Source organism: Aristolochia californica, unplaced genomic scaffold (assembly GCF_029961685.1).
Source record: "Aristolochia californica isolate CCGP_79_NKW_82.1479 unplaced genomic scaffold, dmAriCali1.0.hap1 SCAF_3, whole genome shotgun sequence".
In the NCBI taxonomy this organism is placed as follows: domain Eukaryota; kingdom Viridiplantae; phylum Streptophyta; class Magnoliopsida; order Piperales; family Aristolochiaceae; genus Aristolochia; species Aristolochia californica.
The window spans coordinates 47,392,135-47,408,406 of NW_027181992.1; the positions used below are offsets into that span (position 1 = coordinate 47,392,135).

A 16,272-nucleotide genomic window follows, 5' to 3' on the forward strand; every position below is an offset into this window, starting at 1 on the left:
GTGGGTTGCTACAACCAATATATTAAGCTCATTAGGTTACTGATTTCTGATCACTAATGAGTCATGAACGAGTTAACAAAGAACTTCATGTCCTCCACTCGAGGGATCATGCTTTGCGTCTTAGCTTGATGCCTCTAATTCTATTTCATAATTGGAAATGTGATTAGATGATCCAATGTAAAGTGAATTTGGATGTCACTATAATCTCAAGTTCTCGAGTAAAATTTGGTTATTTATCTAAAGCTTCATAGAAATTCCACAAATATTTTGTATTTTTTAATTTAACTTTTTCACAATATTTCAAGCTTTTTTTATTGTAGGCATGAAAATTTAATCGTTAAAGACCCCCGATCGACAATCTAGATCGTCAATATTGATCAATGATCAAGATTGATGGAACCTCATCGCTAGTTGACTTATGTTCAAAGTCAAAAATGTTAGCGGTCGAAATATCGAGGTTTAGTGAAACAAATAGTCAATTGTTAAAATGAAAGCTTTAGTTAAGATCTAAATCAATTACTAAGATCATAACTTGGTCCATGTTTAAGATGATGTAGATTGCAATGAGACCACCACCAAAATAAAATTAGAGATAAAGGCAACCTAAACGCTACAAAAACAAAGAAGGTGACACATGGTGACATGTGGCATTGCAAGAGCGTTCCTTCTTAAGTAATGGTAGTGGTACATAGGTGACACATGATATCATAAAAAAACTCCACATAAAGATGAGGTTGTACAATTTTAAATGGATAAGATGAGATGTCATGCTCTCATAGGAAGATGAAAAGGTTTTGCCAAGTTCCTCCTTATATAGTCAAGGGTAGGACTTTTAGGAGAGGGGAGCTTTTATAGAGGAGAAATTGTTGGAGAAAACCACATGAGCTCTAGTTCTTAAACTCTACTAAAATTTCATAGAGCTTACAACCAACATAAACTTTGCCGCAAATATGTCAAATTCGATCCTTTAAAGCTGCCATAGAGATCGCACCAAGTAAATAGTCTACTGCAATTCTCCCATTCCTCATAACACCTCAAACTTCAAGTTAGCCTGAGGCCCTATCAAAATTTTGCAGCCAAGGTAGAATCAAGTTATCATCTACGCCACTATTTTGCCACCATATTGGGACCCTTCACAGTATAGTTCAACTGAGAAGTCATTCAAGGCTCAAATCAAGTTTGTGCATGGAGATCAAATTGGGGTACTAATTCAGAGATAGGACACCACATCACTTTAAATCTTATAATTTTCTTTCGTTGTTTTACTTACGATTGTGTCGTTTCATGGACCGGATCCTTTTGTACATTGACACTAATATTCTATTTTTATTTCACTTCCTATTTTTTATAATCATAGACTAATCCATTCACCAAGTAGTTGTCAAGGACATTAAGAAAATAAACCCATTTTGTTAGAAAAGATGTTGGGTCTAGTTTAATTGTAAAAGATTGGTGTATGGTGATTGAACTAAGTAAAGTCATCCTTACATTGTCTACTTGACCTAAAACCCATTCTCGGTGAGGGTGGAGAGCGTTGGATTTCTAAATCTGTGATGAGTTTCTTCTAAAGATATTCTTATATACACATGAGGCCTCTCCATTTGATCACGGAATGATACCTTATCAGTATTATATTCCTGCTTCAAATCGTCGTATAGGCGATGACTTCATCAGAAAACAAAACCCACGACAAGAGCACTTAATGCAGAGCTTTTATTATTAAGAGATTAGGTCTACGATGTAGAGAACATGAGGTTGTTTGCGTGGTTACAGGGGAAATTAAGGGTGATTTGGGTATGGCTCATCAACTTCTCTCCTTGATGAAGAAGGTGACTGAGACATGCAGGGAAGGAAGAAATAGATAACTATAAATAGATGGTGGGGCAGAGAAGTCTGCAATATCAATCCTGCTTTTTCTTCTTCTGTTTCTTCCTCGATCGAATCCTTCATCTTTAGGTTAGAAAAAAAAATGGTGACGTTCGGAGGGATCCTTGGCTTTGACAATGGCATCATGTTGGCAACAATGGGTCCAAATGTGTTTGGATCAAAGTTGGTTGCAGCTGAGGCGATGTCGTGGCAAATGCCGGAGGCATCGCCTCTCTGGTCGTCCCGCCTGTACGCTCTCAACCATTTTATTCATCTGAGCTCTGGTTTTATGTCTGATGTGTTTCATGATCACCATTGTCATGTCTTCGTTTCTTCTTCTTTCTTATGTTCTGACGATCGATAAGAGAACCGTACCATTATGCGCATCAAATATCCGTAGTTGCACAGTTGCTATCTCATCTGTTTGATATTGTGGCTGGAAGAGTTCTGTTGAAGAAATATTCATCTTCTTACTTATGTTGCATGCAAGATTAGTTAATCTCTCCAAATGCATGATTTCTTTTTAATTTGTTTCCATCTTTCTTTCGTTTCTTTATGAGAATCCTGCTTTTCTTTCTTGGGTCAAGTGAGAGAAAATGATAATGGATTTGCTGCTGCTGCTGCTTGCAGAATAACTACGACTTGACGAAGACGACCATCGAACAGACGAGGAAGTTAACCACAAAGCCCTTTGGAGCTGGAGTTGTGCTGGCATTCCCGCAAATAGAAAGCGTCTGAGCCATCTTGAACGAAAAGCTCGCTTTCTTGCAAGTTTTCTGGGGGGATTACCCGAAGGAGATGGTCGATGAGGCGCAAAGCACGGCGTCAAGCTCATCCACCAGGTTTGTTCTATCCAAGTTTATCTGATTTTTTACCTCTTTCTTCTCATTTTTCAGTTTGTCTTTTCACACAATTTCTTAACCGAATTGTTGCTGCGCTCGATCCTTTCTTCCTCCAGATTGGGTCGGTCGAGGAAGCAGAAAAAGCAGTCGCTGCTGGAGTGGACGTTATAAACGCTCAAGAGGTGGAAGCAGGAGGACACATCATTGGAACTGTAAGTGTTAGGGAATCCCCATGTTTGAAAAGTCAAGGGACATATAGGGAATTCCTTTGTTTCTTTATGAGGTTGGAGTGTGGAACACTCAACCTCATTAAACTCTTAACTTAGCTTTTATTTCTCCTCCCCTCCCGACGATTTGAAATCGCCGTGTGATTTTCGACAGTGTGAGAAAACCAGAGAAACAGAAAAGGGATTTTTCGTTGAAACTCTTTGAAGGTTTATTTTTCAGAGAGAGTGAGAAAGCTTCGTGCTTCGAATTTGTACGACCGATACAGTGAGAAATCACTTCCTTTCTTGCCGAGACGTTGCTGCAGAAATACTCTCTACTTGCCGTCGTTGTGCTGCTCCGGCATTGCGTGATTCCTCTCGTTGGGCGTCTCTATCCTCAGTGTAGAGTGAGAGAGACCAGAGAAGGAAGAAGGGCGTTGTATCCTCAGTGTAGAGGAAGAGAGCGAAGGAGAAGAAGAAGGAACGCCTCCGTAGAGGCGTTGACTGGTTTGTTTTATTACTGACCGTGTGCTGTTTGTTTTGTGTTGTTTCTGACCGGTGCTATTTGGGCGTCGGCGAGTCTCAGGTCTTCATACAGGTTACATTGTTCTTTCTTTTACAGATCTGTATTTATTTATCTGCAGTGGTAGATTAATGTATGGATTGTATGGATAGGAAATTGTAAACATTGAACGATATTCCCTATTAAAGAATTATCATCAACAGCTGTGGACGTAGCCCGATTTGGGTGAACCACGTTAAATCTGTGTATTTAATTTTGCTCCCTAGATATAATTTGATCTGTATAATCCTATCAAATTGGTATCAGAGCTAGGTTATACAGAAAGTCAAATTTGAGTGGGAGCAATGGCTGCAGATGAAGGGAAGTTAAAAATTGAAAAGTTCAATGGGTCGGATTTTAGTTTCTGGAAAATGCAGATAGAGGATTATCTATATCAGAAAAATTTATACATACCGCTTGATGGAGTCAAGCCAGACAGTATGAAGGATGAAGAGTGAAACCTCCTTGATAGGAAAGCCCTTGGATTCATCCGACTGTCATTATCCCGCAATGTTGCATTTAACATTGCAAAAGAAAAGACCACAGCGGGTCTCATGAAGGCTCTCGCAAATATGTACGAGAAGCCGTCAGCCTCAAATAAGGTGCATTTGATGAGGCGACTGTTCAATTTGCGGATGACAGAAGGAGCATCAGTAGCTCAACATATAAATGAACTCAATATCATTACATCCCAATTGAGTTCAGTCGAAATTGAATTCGACGATGAAGTACAAGCATTGATACTTTTGTCTTCCTTGCCAGAGAGCTGGAATGCCACTGTTACAGCAGTGAGCAGCTCATCAGGAAGCAACAAGTTAAAATTCAATGATGTACGTGATCTAATTCTCAGTGAAGAGATCAGAAGAAAATCGTCGGGTGAAGGGACGATTTCTTCAGCATTGTCTACAGAGGCAAGAGGAAGAACTAGAGAAAATAGACCAGGAAGGTCAACTCATCGAGGCACTTCTCAATATAGAAGGTCTCAATCAAGAAACCCAAACAGACCTCACATTAGAAGGTCTCAATCCAGGAACCCAAATAGATCTCAGAACTCAAATGTCAAGTGTTGGAATTGCGGGAAAAACGGGCATTATAAAAGTCAATGTAATAGTGCACCGAAGGATCAGGAGGCGAAGGTAGAAGCAAATGTTGCTTCCTCCTCAGGGAATGATGCTGCATTGATATGCTCTCTGGAGAGCAAGGAGGAGTCTTGGGTATTAGACTCTGGAGCATCGTTCCATGCTACCTCGCAGAAAGAGCTCTTTGAGAAATATGAGTCCAAGAACCTTGGTAAGGTATATCTCGGTGATGATCAACCGTGTGATATAGTAGGCAAAGGTGTAGTGAAGATCCAGTTGAATGGGTCTGTATGGGAGTTGAAAAATGTCAGGCACATTCCTGACCTAAGAAAGAACTTAATCTCAGTAGGGCAACTAGCCAGTGAAGGCTACACCACAACCTTCCATGGTGATGATTGGAAGATTGCGAAGGGTGCATTGGTGGTTGCACGAGGAAAGAAGAGTGGTACTCTCTACATGACAGCACAAGCATGTTGTACCATTGCTGTTGCAACAAGCAACCAAGGTTCCAACCTGTGGCACCAGAGACTGGGCCACATGAGTGAGAAATGAATGAAGATTATGCATTCCATGGGAAAATTATCAGAGCTACAGTCAGTAGAAATTGATATGTGCGAGGATTGCATACTTGGAAAACAGAAGAGAGTTAGCTTTCAGACACATGGCAGAGCTCCGAAGAAGGAAAGGCTAGAGCTCGTCCATTCTGATGTCTGGGGGCCAACAACTGTTTCATCCATTGGTGGAAAACACTACTTTGTGACATTCATCGATGATCATTCACGGAAGGTATGGGTTTACTTCCTAAGTCACAAGTCTGAAGTGTTTGATACTTTCAGAAGATGGAAAGCCATGGTTGAAAATGAAACAGGACTTAAGATCAAAAAGCTGAGAACTGATAATGGTGGTGAATATGAAGACACCAGATTCAAGAAGTTCTGTTATGATAATGGGATCCGCATGGAGAGAACCGTGCCAGGTACGCCTCAACACAATGGTGTAGCTGAGCGTATGAACAGAACTTTGACTGAGAGAGCCAGAAGTATGCGTATGCAGTCAGGCCTACCAAAGCACTTCTGGGCAGAAGCAGTCAACACATCAGCTTATTTGATCAACCGAGGTCCATCAATTCCACTGGAATACAGAATACTAGAAGAGGTATGGAGCGGAAAAGAAGTAAGACTCTCACACCTTAAAGTTTTCGGTTGTATGGCGTATGTGCATATCAGTGATCAAGGCAGGAATAAGCTTGATCCCAAATCCAAGAAATGTACCTTCCTCGGTTATGGCGAGGATGAATTTGGATATCGCATATGGGATGATGAAAACAAAAAGGTGATCCGTAGCAGGGATGTGATTTTCAATGAAAGGGTGATGTACAAGGACAGACACACTACAGATGACAGTAACTCACTAGAGAGTGAGCCAGTATATGCAGATGTAGATGATGTCCCAGATGACTCTGTAGCAAGCCCTCAGACAGAGGAATCTGTTGAAAAGAGTAGTGCACACCAGCCCGACATATCACAGTCCCCTGTTCCAGCTCCGATATTGAGAAGATCTTCTCGACCTCATGTGCCTAACAAAAGATACATCAATTATCTACTGTTGACTGATGGAGGAGAGCCTGAATGCTATAAAGAGGCATGTCAGACTGAAGATGCTAGCATGTGGGAGCTTGCTATGAAAGATGAGATGAATTCTCTAATCTCAAACCAGACATGGGAACTAGTTGAGTTACCCATAGGGAAGAAGGCACTCCATAACAAATGGGTGTATCGGGTGAAAGAGGAGCATGATGGCTCTAAGAGATACAAAGCCCGATTGGTTGTTAAAGGATTCCAACAAAAGGAAGGAATCGATTACACTGACATCTTTTCTCCTGTTGTGAAGCTCACCACTATCAGAACAGTGTTGAGCATTGTTGCCATTGAAGATCTCTATCTAGAGCAGTTAGATGTGAAAACTGCATTTCTTCACGGAGACTTGGATGAGGAGTTATATATGCATCAACTAGAAGGTTTCTCAGAAAAGAAGAAAGAGAATATGGTGTGCAAACTCCAAAAGAGCCTGTATGGTTTGAAACAGGCTCCAAGACAGTGGTACAGGAAGTTTGATAGTTTCATGCAAAAGGAAAGTTTCCAGAAGTGCAATGCCGATCACTGTTGCTACTTCAAAAGGTACACATCCAGTTATATCATTTTGCTACTTTATGTCGATGACATGTTAGTAGCTGGGTCAGATATGGATGAGATCACAAACTTGAAGCGGCAATTGTCAAAAGAATTTGACATGAAGGATTTGGGTCCAGCTAAGAAGATTCTCGGAATGCAAATCACAAGAGATAAGCAAAGTGGAGTATTGCAGTTATCTCAAGCAGAGTACATTACTCGTGTTTTGCAGAGATTCAACATGAGCAATGCCAAGCCAGTTGGCACACCCTTGGACAAACACTTATGTCTATCCAAGGATCAGTCTCCTCACACGGAAGAAGAGAGAGAGCTCATGGATAAAGTTCCATATGCCTCAGCCATTGGAAGTTTGATGTATGCAATGGTCTGTACGAGACCAGATATTGGTCATGCAGTGGGAGTCGTTAGCAGATTTATGTCAAACCCAGGTGAGACCCACTGGAAGGCAGTAAAGTGGATCTTGAGATATCTGCGTGGCACCACAGATAAGTGTTTGTACTTTGGCAAAGGTGAATTGCAAGTGCAAGGGTACACAGATGCAGATTTTGCAGGAGAAGTTGATCACCGGAGAAGCACCACTGGTTATGTCTTTACCGTGGGCACAACAGCTGTCAGTTGGATGTCACAGATACAAAAGATTGTTGCATTATCCACCACTGAAGCTGAATATATAGCTATAACAGAAGCCAGTAAAGAAATGATATGGCTTCAAGGATTGTTAACCGAGCTTGGTTTCGAGCAAAGGATGAATGTCTTGCACAGTGACAGTCAGAGTGCGATACATCTGGCAAAGAATTCTGCATTTCATTCTAGAACCAAGCACATTGGTCTTCGTTATCATTTCATCAGATCTTTGTTAGAGGATGAGGTGCTAACGCTGAAGAAGATCCAAGGTAGTAGGAATCCTGCGGACATGCTAACAAAGCCGGTGACTATTGATAAACTGAAGCTATGTTCAGCTTCAGTTGGTCTGCAAGAATGAAGAGACCTAGATAAAGCTGCTGCATTGATATGTGTGAAGACAAATTGATATCAGTCTTCAAGTGGGAGATTGCTAGGGAATCCCCATGTTTGAAAAGTCAAGGGACATATAGGGAATTCTTTTGTTTCTTTATGAGGTTGGAGTGTGGAACACTCAACCTCATTAAACTCTTAGCTTAGCTTTTATTTCTCCTCCCCTCCCGACGATTTGAAATCGCCGTGTGATTTTCGACAGTGTGAGAAAACCAGAGAAACAGAAAAGGGATTTTTCGTTGAAGCTCTTTGAAGGTTTATTTTTCAGAGAGAGTGAGAAAGCTTCGTGCTTCGAATTTGTACGACCGATACAGTGAGAAATCACTTCCTTTCTTGTCGAGACGTTGCTGCAGAAATACTCTCTGCTTGCCGTCGTTGTGCTGCTCCGGCGTTGCGTGATTCCTCTTGTTGGGCGTCTCTATCCTCAGTGTAGAGTGAGAGAGACCAGAGAAGGAAGAAGGGCGTTGTATCCTCAGTGTAGAGGAAGAGAGCGAAGGAGAAGAAGTAGGAACGCCTCCGTAGAGGCGTTGACTGGTTTGTTTTATTACTGACCGTGTGCTGTTTGTTTCGTGTTGTTTCTGACCGGTGCTATTTGGGCGTCGGCGAGTCTCAGGTCTTCATACAGGTTACATTGTTATTTCTTTTACAGATCTGTATTTATTTATCTGCAGTGGTAGATTAATGTATGGATTGTATGGATAGGAAATTGTAAACATTGAACGATATTCCCTGTTAAAGAATTATCATCAGCAGCTGTGGACGTAGCCCGATTTGGGTGAACCACGTTAAATCTGTGTATTTAATTTTGCTCCCTAGATATAATTTGATCTGTATAATCCTATCAGTAAGAAGTTTCAATTCCTTTTGTAAGCGTCGTCAAGCGCCACTGTAACTACAATCTTATTCAATCTAGTGAACGGATGCCTGAAACTGAAACGAGCAGCTCGATCATCTGGTAAAATAGATAAGCAGTGACAACATTAGTCACTCGAGTGGTGGATGTGATCGGAAACAAAAGTACCGTAGTGATTGCCGCAGGTTTCATGTCTGATCCACGATGCTACGCCGCCGCTCTTGCACTCGGAGCTCAAGGGATTTGCCTGGGAACGAGGTTCGTCTTCCGAAACCATGGAATCCCAAACTAAAATTCTGAATCATCTGGGTCGACGTTAAACTGTTTTGAACCATTTAAACAGGTTTGTGGCGTCAGAGGAGAAGTACGCGAACGACTACTACAAGCAGCAATTGGTCCATTACACAGAAGGCCAGACCTGGTTGTTACGTATTTTGCGCTATGTCAAAGGTACTATTCACTTTGGCCTTATTTTTCGTCCATCCGCTACTCTTGCTGCTCTAGTCGCTTACTCTGATGCTGACTGGGCTGGTTGTCCCAATACTCGTCGCTCGACTTCTGGTTACTCCATTTATCTTGGGGACAATTTGATTTCTTGGAATGATAAAAAGCAGCTAACGGTATCTCGTTCTAGCTGTGAATTTGAGTATCGTGCTCTAGCGCACACTGCAACTGAAATTATTTGGCTTACACATCTTCTTACCGATCTACATGTTGCACTTCCACAACCACCTCTACTCTTATGTGACAGCAAAAGTGTAATTTTCCTCAGCTCCAATCCAGTATCTCACAAACACGCCAAACATGTTGAGTTAGATTATCATTTCCTTTGAGATTTTGTTACTGCAGACAAACTTCACACACAGTATGTGCCATCTCACCTGCAAATTGTGGATATTTTCACCAAAAGTATTCCACGCCCTCTCTTTGAAGTTTCTTGATCTAAACTTCAAGTATGTTCCAATCCGACGCTCAACTTGCGGGGGGTGGGGGGTGAACGGTAATGCAACAAAAGCCTGCAGACCAGGCTTTCATCCGCCGGAACCTACAGATCACAAATCCGGCATCGACAGATCACCAAGCCAGATTTAGTAAATTCTTGTTTTCAATTTATGTATAAATATGTGATGTAATCTTGTTTCCAAATCGTGGTGAATAAAAAGAGTTTTATTAAAGCTTAATTTTTCAAGCTATTTGGCTAAAGAAAATCCTTAAAGAGTTGCATTTTAAAGAGGATGGACCTACTCAGATTTATTGTGACAACAGTTCAACAATAAAACTTTCAAGAAATTCAGTTTTACATGGTCGAAGCAAACATATAGATGTGAAGTATCATTTTTTGAGGGATCTAAAAAATTATGGAGTCATTAATCTTATTTACTGCAGAAGAGAATACCAGAGTGCTGATATTCTAACCAAGCCTCTCAAGTTTCATGCATTTCAGAAGCTCAGGAAGCTACTTGGTGTTTCTATTTCAAATGATTCAATTTGAGGGATGGAGCTTCAAATTTTGACTCTTATTAAACTGAATGTTATGTCTGGAACATCAGTTTAAGGGAGGGATTGTTGAGGAAATTAGTTGAGTTATCCTAGTCTTTAGGAGTGAGTTATGTTTCAGGTTACTTAGTTAAGTAAGAGTCTGTTTTGCACGTTGGATCGTGCCTATCAAGTCGTATCTATTTTTAGTTTCTTTCAATTATGTATTAAGTCTGTTAGTTTATCAATGAATATCAAAAAATTATATCCTCTACTTCGTTGTTATTTTTATCACTATGGTATCAGGAGTCCTTCCGATCCTATTTCTTGAGTAATTTTCTTCTTTCCTCTTCGACGAGTAACCTTCTTCTGCTGCTGTAGTCCCAATGTTCGTCGCAATCATAGCAGCGTCTAGCCCAGCAACAAAACACAAGAGATTCCCCCCCAGAGCTATAATTGTTCAATTTAACGAAATTTTTTTCTTCGGCCACCACCACCCTCGGCTAGAGAGCGCAATAGCTCGGCGACCTCACGCGGTCGGAAATGAGCATCCCCCGACTGGCGCGAAAAGAGACGTCGACTGAAATCCGTCGAAGACGAACTGAATCTTCTCGGACACTCGCCGAAACACCAGCTGCCCGTTGTCGGAAACGAAGGAGACGAGCCGCACGTCTCACTTCTATCACTCCAAGCAGAACCGGGTTCGCTCAGAACCGAACCCGCCTCGGTTCAACAGGTTTGAAAAAAAAAATGGTCGTCGAAGCTTTTTCTCATATCCTCCCCTTTCATACCCTCATCCATAAGATTACCATTAAACTTTCTTCTACAACATATTTCTTGTGGAAAAGTCAACTTCTTCCTTTTTTTGAAAGTAATAATCTTTTCCCCTATGTGGATGGAACCCTCACGCCACCACTTCAGTTTACTGCCACAAATTCTACCATCCCTACTATTGAATATTTGCAATGGAGAGCAAGGATCAACGTCTTCCCAGCCTCCTCCTTTCCTCCCTCACCGAGGAGGCAATGGCCGAAACCATTGGCCTTTCCACTACACGTGAGGTCTAGGTCGCATTGGAAAATGCCTTCAGTCATCGATCAAAGGCTTGGGAAATCCGACTCAAAGACGATCTTTAGGAGTTAAAGCGCGGAAATCAATCCGTTGTCGCTTATACACGCACTTTCAAGGGTCTTTGCGATCAGCTTCACGCGATCGGAAGACCAGTCGACAACACCGACAAACTCCACTGGTTTCTCCGTGGACTTGGCGTCGAATTTTCTACCTTCTCTGTCACACAAATGGCCCTTACGCTTCTCCCTCGCTTCTTTGACCTCGTCTCCTAAGTAGAGAGCTTTGAACTCTTTCAAAAATCACTCGAAAGCTCTGATACCATATTAAGCTTTAATAAAACACTTTTTATTCACTACAATTTGGAAACAAGATTACATCACATATTTATACATAAAAATGAAAACAAGAATTTGAAAATTTTGGCTTGGTGATCCGTTGATGCAGGATCTGTGATCTGTAGGTTCCGACAGACGGAAGCCTGGTCTGCAGGCTTCCGTTGCATTGTTGTTCACAGCGCACGGACCTCTACGGCCGCTTCACATGGCGAGCCTACGCTCGTGTCCTCGACATCCCATTCAACCAGAAGTGGCTCGACGCGTCGGAATGGATTCAAAACGATGACACCCAACCCATCATCGGCCACTCCGTCATCTGGGGAAATGTAAACACTCTTCCTGTTAGAAATTCTGACCTAAACCTTAACGTGGGTAATCTGAACTAATCCAATCTGAATATACTATCACGTGAGGTAACTCTCCGGCGATTCGCCGGGCAGGTTGCTAACCCGACCACCACTGGACAACTCGGGGACATGGTCATGCGCAGGGCAAGGTGTGGGCTACATGAACGAAATCCTCCCTGCGGCCGAGATCATGAAGAGGATGGCAGCAAGAGTACAGACTGTGATTAAACACTTGAAATCTAATTTCCTACCATCCAAGGCGATCGACGCTCACATATCATCCTGGGAGAAAATCTTGTTTGTGCTAGAACGAAGTCAGGGATTGAACGCAAAGATCAGGTTTTGTCCATGTTAGCGTTAGGGTTGGTTAAGAATAAACGATATGCATGCAGACGCTGGAGCTCATGTAATGTAGGCGCTCCAAAGGAATAAGCTTGAAGTTCTGTTTAGTCTTCTTTGTAATATGTTAAGAATCCCAATTCACTCCAATAAATTTTGAGTTCATGAGGTTACGAAGTCTATGCATGAAACTGGACACGGCTAATCCAATACAAAAAGTCATTTCGTGCTAAACATGCGAAACAACTATCTCAGCCGTTCGATCAAGTTTATGTATGAAGCTGGACACGACTGATTCAATACGAAAAGTCATTTTGTGTGAAACAGCCGTTGATCGTGATCGGATGGCTGAGATAGTATTTCTCATGTTTCGTGCCAAATGGTTTTTCGTATTAGATCAATCCTCTGAAGCTGGAAGTTGACAAGTTGTAGAAGGACAAACTGATAGGGAAGGAGAAGAGATTGGGATAAGGGTTTAGGAGAGAATGTTAGGAATTTCCAAGTTTTTGTATTATTAAATTTAAATAATAAATTTACCCTTAATTTTTTTCGGTAATCAAGTAATTTGATACAAAATGTCCCTTAGTCGTACCCTTTCTGTTTAATAAACAGTAAATAAATAAATAGAAAAGATTATCCAAATCCTTAATTTGGTAAGAATATTTATTTTAACATGTTGGTAATTACGTAACCTGGTAAATTTTAACAAAGAAATTAGCCACATTTTGAAATGAACTCAGCAGGTCAGAACCATCTTCTTTGATTCGACTCAGAGAGATAATTTCCATGCATGGTTAATTAATATAACTCTTGTTAAAGTTGCAGCAACGAATGCAGACAAGAAGAAATTATCAGTAGAAGACAAGATGACAATTGTTCCTCATACTGTAGCAGTTGCCATTAGCCTATATAAAATTGCTCAAGAGCTTCATCTTCCTCGGTGGATCCTCAAAACCCTTTTCTGGGTTGATGAGTTCCACGTTCATGTCTAGATTCAAAAGAAAGACAAGAACAGAAGGTTTGATTCTTATCATCTGCTGTAAGCTGCAGAAGAGCTGCGGAAGTACTGGCATGAAGCAATCATTCACGCATCCGGTTTTATTACAGAAGAAAGGGTGGGAATTACTGAATCTGAAGTTTGTGAGAAGAACACCTGACGCTAGAACGATTTGATAAAAATTTCATGGAAGTAGTTCAAGACTGATCTGTTTATACGTAAAGGGTGATTAATCTTACCTGCATGCAGCAACTATGGACTTTACATATGGCTTTCTCTACATTCTTTTCTCCAACTGAGTTCTTTTCTGTGGACCTTCTTCTTCTTCTTCTTCCTTATCTGTTATTGTATTAATTATTTCAATAGATCTCCTCTTGTTAAATGGTGATTTCTCTTCTCTAATTGCATGATACATTAAGAATTCCATCGATAAGGATCTCTCTTTGCACTTTTCTGGTATACCATCTCACCTGTCAGAGACAGAGTCAGAGGCACGTTGAGACTCTTGCAGGTTGAGTATATGAAAAAAGGTACTCAGCAAGTTCAATATGGACAAGGCCAAACCAGTTGGCACACCCTGGGCAGTCACTTTAGACTCGGCAAGGATCAGTAACCCAAGTCAGAGGAGGAACAAGATTACACGAGTAAAGTTCCTTATGCCTCAGCCATTGGTTCACTTATGTATGTTATGGTTTGCACTAGACCGGATATTGCCCATGTAGTGGGAGTTATGAGTAGATACATGAGTAACCCAGGAAAACAACATTAGGAAGCAGTGAAGTGGATTCTGAGGTACTTAAAAGGCTTCTCAGAAACGTGTTTGTGTTTCTCAGGAGAGAACTTAGAGGTGAGGGGCTATATTTATGTTGATCTAGCTGGAGATATTGATAGCAGAAAAAGTACCACAGGGTTTGTTTACACTCCGGGTGGTACTGCAGTTTAATGGGGTTCAAATCTACAGAAAACAATTTCTTTGTCTACTACAGAAGTTGAGTACATTGTAGTATCAGAAGCTGCAAAAGAGATGATCTGGCTACAGGGTTTCTAGGAGGAATTGGGCAAAAAGAATCAGAAGGGCACTCTCTACAGCAATAGTCAAAGTGCCATATTCCTTGCCAAGAACCCAATATTTCATTCCAGGACTCAGCACATTTAGATTAGGTATCATTTTATATGATCATTATTAGATGACGGACAATTGGAACTTGAGAAAATTTGTGAAAGTAAGAACCTTGCTGATATGTTGACAAAGAGTATTACACTTGAGAAACTGAAGTTGTACGCAACTTCAGTTGGTCTTCTAGCATGAAGACTGGGGCAGTGAGTTGCAGAGGTGGAGGATATCATGTTTGAGGAAGAGTTGCTACATTGATATGGGTGAAGACAGATTGATATCAGTCTTCAAGTGGGAGATTTTCAGGAAGAAATGGCCATTGTCAGAAAGGTGGCCCCAAGGGACCCGGAGGACCATTCTCATTTAATTGATTTGGCATGTGCAACACTCCAGAATAATTAAATCTCCCTTCTTGTGATTTTTTCCCTATCTCGGGACTTACAGAGAGACGCTATTTTTTTCCAAAGGCCCTAAGTACTTACAAAAACAGAATAACACGGGAAGAGATAAGCCTCTCGGGACTTCAGGATTGTTTGCGTTGTCGGTGTTGCTGGTAGAGGTAGCAGAGAGAGGGATTTTCACGTCGTTCCGATGTTACTGGTAGAGGTAGCAAAGAGAGGTGATTTCGGGTGTTGTTGTTCGACGCCGTTGCCAGAAGAGAGAGGGCTCGAGAAGGCTCTCGTCGTTGCTGGAAGAGAGAGAACTCGAGAGGCTCTCGTCGTTGCCAGAAGAGAGAGAGCTCGAGTGGCTCTCGTCACTGCGGGGACAGGGCGAAGCTTCGGACTCGCAAGACAATGTTGGTGTGAGAGACAGTGTCGTTGTTGTGACAGAGACAGTGGGACGATGTTGTTGCTGTAACTGAGAAGTCCTCTCTATTATATTGTGATTTCAAAAGAAGTAATAAAATCCTCTGCAGCTTCCGTGGACGTAGGCAATTTGCTGAACCATGTAAATTTCGTTCGCTGCCTCGGCACTCCCTTCCACCAGAAATGGAAGAACGCGCCAGAAGACATCGAGAACGATGTTCTCGCAGCCCATCATCAGCTATTCCATCATCAACGGAGGCGTAATCATCTGAAACCCTAATAAAAACCAGAAACTTTTAAGTTCATCCATTCACTCGTTCATCTCCTCTTAACTTCAGGAGACGGTTCTCCGGCGATTCGCCAGACAAGTTGCGAACCCCACTACCGCCGGTGAGCTGGACAACATGGTGATGTACGCCGGACAAGGTGTGGGTCTCGTGAAGGAAATCCTTCCGGCAGGTGAAATCATCAAGAGATTTGTCGCAGAAGCCAAGGAGATCATGAAGCACCTGAACCACAAGTACCAGAGCAAACATGCAGCCCATGACGCCTGAAAGCAGATCTTTGTGAGACGTAAATCCGAACTGTCAAGAGTAAATTCTAGGAGTCGTAGCAGGCATAGTCTTCTCATTTGTTTATCTCATGAATAAGATTGAGATCACTTCAAGCATTTCGTATGGATCATTAAGTGTGTGTTTCAGGACTCGAGCAGTGCAATAAAATGAATGTCTTCCCTCTCTCTCTCTCTCTCTCTCTAATTATAATTTTCTTAAAGACGACGAACGAAGATTCAAATCCTGTCTGCAAATAATGGGTCACTGTCATCAGAATAAACAATTATCTCAGAGAATGACAAATAAGATTCAAACTCTATAAAGTCAGAAGAAGCCCAAACGATCTCCGATTCTCACGCCAGAGTTGAACAATCGATACACTCAGTCGCTGCAACAGAAAAGAACCAATAAAAGAAATCCAGACTCGTTCTTTATTGTTAAATAACAAGTCAAAACACTTCCATATTCGGATTGGAATATTCACGAAGAATTGTTAAACAGCTTAGAAGTATGAAACTGATCGATCCGCAGAGAAAGATTCCAGGGAAACAACTGTTGCAACCACCCAGTGCAACCAATTTACAATAGTATACATTCACTTAGATTACCACAGCTAACTAGG

At 41.5% G+C, this 16,272-nt stretch overlaps 1 pseudogene; it reads left to right on the forward strand.

Annotated features, from left to right (window-relative positions):
- The first annotated feature begins 1,969 nt into the window (after positions 1–1,969).
- LOC137959677 (uncharacterized) lies at positions 1,970–15,650 on the forward strand (annotated as a pseudogene).
- Positions 15,651–16,272: the final 622 nt, after the last annotated feature.